This window comes from Carcharodon carcharias, chromosome 16 (assembly GCF_017639515.1).
Source record: "Carcharodon carcharias isolate sCarCar2 chromosome 16, sCarCar2.pri, whole genome shotgun sequence".
Taxonomy (NCBI): Eukaryota; Metazoa; Chordata; class Chondrichthyes; order Lamniformes; family Lamnidae; genus Carcharodon; species Carcharodon carcharias.
The window spans coordinates 100200496-100203757 of record NC_054482.1 but is presented as its reverse complement, the minus strand read 5'-3'; positions in this window follow the sequence as shown (position 1 = coordinate 100203757).

Genomic DNA, 3262 nt, shown 5'->3' with positions numbered 1-3262 from the left:
CCAACGCCGTCACCGCCCTCCCGTCCCGCCCCTCCCAACGCCGTCACCGCCCTCCCGTCCCCCACCCCCCACCCCAACGCGTCACCGCCCTCCCGTCCCGCCTCCCCCAACGCCGTCACCGCCCTCCCGTCCCGCCTCCCCCAACGCCGTCACCGCCCTCCCGTCCCGCCTCCCCCAACGCCGTCACCGCCCTCCCGTCCCGCCTCCCCCAACGCCGTCACCGCCCTCCCGTCCCGCCTCCCCCAACGCCGTCACCGCCCTCTCGTCCCGCCCCCAACGAGGTCACCCTCTCCCGCCCCGCCCCAACGCCGTCACCGCCCACAGTTCACTACCCCGTCCACAATCACCCCATCGTCGTCTCGCCCCCAAACTACGTCACTGCATCTACACTTCCCGCCTCAAAAATGTCAGCACTAGCTCCTACCCCAATTAGCCTTACACCCTCCCTCATAAGTATATCGGCCCCTCCGTCAATAGCCACCCACACCAGTGCCTTCAGCAACAGCCCTATTCCCTAGTCCCGCCCACTGCAGTGACATTTAGCCCCGCCCTTCTGCCACTAGCCGTGCCCCGTATTATTTGCCACGCCCACTGCAGTGACATTTAGCTCCTCCCCCCTGCCGCACTGCCATCCAAGTATCTCCACAGGATAGCGTGCACCAGTGCTTTTCTCACCCCAGTACCTGTACCTGTACCTCTTCCACTTCCACTACCTGTTTACATCAGCTGTTGCAGTAATTGGAGCCTGTATCAGTAATGAGAGACATTGGTTGTTTAAATTGTATGGATGGAGAAGGAATTGACAAATCAAGCACATGTAAAAGTCATACCCATATCTAAATTGGAAACCTTCAGACAGTATACCAGATGGCTATATTAATTAGCACACAGCTAATTTCCTATCCTGGTGACAGTTTAATTATCCTTGTTTTGGTTTAGGAGAATATTTCATTTGATCTGCAATATTTGTAGTCACCTTCCAAAGCCATCCTGGCAGCTTGAACGTAACCTAAGATTTCACAGAATTCTTGGGCCTATTGATAGATATAGCAGAGTAGAGGTTGGTCCAAGATATTGAGCAGAATTAACATCTAGATGAAGATTAAACGACTGTTCCATAAGTTATGTTGCCGGTTTGATGACATTTACATGGATATGTTTCATGATGGTGTGTGAGTCAATATAAGACAACTTATGTCTATCTGGCTCTTCTGAGGCAATGTGACTTTGAAGTGACCTAAAGCACTAATACTCAAATGAAATCCAAAGCAGCTAGGGACAGAACCAAAGGCAACAAATGGTGAAGGACTATTTCATTACCTGTTTATGTGGTAAGGAGATCAGTGCCAAAGAAAGTGAGGTTGGAAGGCCTCCTAATCATGCCCTTTTTATGGTTATGTTAAAACGTGAAACAAGGTGTTGTTTTACATGCAAACATTCATCTTTGTCATATTCTACAAAGAAGTTACACATTTTATGGCTGCGATCCTATTTATCCAAGTCCAAATGAGAACTTGTGTAGCTGTCACAAAGGTAAATTATTCTTCATCGTCATTCTTGGCCTGTCTGCAGTCTTTGACACACTTGACCACACCATCGCCATCCAATATCTCTCCTCCATCATCCAGCTGGGTGGGACTGCACGCTGCTATAGATTTCATTCTTAGCTATCCATTTGAACCCTGGGAGTTACCTGCAATGGCTTCTCTTCTTGTTCCTGTATCATCTCCTTTGGTGTCCCCCAAGGATCTATCCTTTGCTCCCCTGCTATTTTCCATCTACTTGCTGCCTCTTGGTGACATCATCCAAAAACACAGTGTCAGTTTTCACAAGTATGCCGATGATGCCCAGCTTTTCCTTATCACCGCCTCTCTTAACCTCAATACTGTCCTTAAATGGTCAGAACGCTTCTCCGGCATCCCAGTACTGGATGAGCAGAAATTTCCTCCGATTAAATATTGGCAAGCCATTGTCTTCAGTCCCTGCCACAAACTCCATTTCTCTATCTGGCAATTGTCAGAGGCTGAATCAGACTGCTCACAACCGCCTTTGCAACTATTTGACCCGGAGATGAGCTGCCAGCCACATATCCACAACCATCACTAAGGCTGCCTATTCCCTACTTTGTAACATCAACCAATTCCAACTTTGCCTAAACTCATCTGCTGCTGAAACCCTCAGTCATACCTCCAGGTCTGGCTATTCCAGTGTACTCCATGCAGGTCTCCCACATTCTACCCTCCATAAACTTAAGGTCATCCAAACTCTGCTACCATATTCACCTATCATCCCTGTGCCTGCTGACTTACTACATCCTTGCTTTCGATCCCTCCATGCCCTCACCCCTCTTATCTCTGTATTCTCCGCAGCCCTACAACTCAGCATGAAATTTGTGCTCCTCCAATTCTAGCCTCTTGAGCATTCTAATTTTAATCTCTCCACCACTGATGGCTGTGCCTTTACTTATCAAGCCCTAAGCTCTGGAATTCCTTCCCTAAACACCTCCACCTCTCTACCTCTCTCCCCTCCTTTAATACTCTCTAAAACCTATGCCTTTGACCAAGTTTTTGCTCATCTGCTCCAATATTGCCTTATGTGGCTCGGTGTCTAATTTTGTTTGATAATGCCCTTGTGAAATGTCTTGAGATGTGTTATTATGTTAAAGGTGTTATTTAAATACATGCTGTTGTTGTTATTTTTTATTGACTATCCAAATAAAGTCCCAAACATTATGGTTGGACTTTTGATTCTTATGTTACCATGTAAGCTTGCACTTGAGATGTAGGCCAATTGGCAGGGTTACTGTAGCATTAATATAAGCTAATATTTTCTTGTTCTCAAGAATTTAAAGAACTTCCTACACTGCATTATTTGAAAAGATCCCTGGTTGAAGGGTATATAGTTATTCTTTCATGTTTGTGACATATGAAATCCACTAATAATATTATTAGTGATATTAATATGTCACTAATAATCAAGAAATGTATGATCTCTCTTTTACGCTCTTTTGTTGTTTTTGAGGGAAGTCTTGTGGCATGATGGGTTCTACCCCTGTCTTGGAGGCAGAAGCTCTAGGTTCAGATCAGCCCTGTTGACCCTGCAAAGTCCTCCTTACTTGGGACTAGTGCCAAAATTGGGAGCGCTGTCTCACAGATGAGTCAAGCAACAGCCTGACATAGTCATACTCACAGAATTGTACCTTATAGATAATGTCCCATACACCACCATCATCATGACTGGGTATGTCCTGTCCCACCAGCAG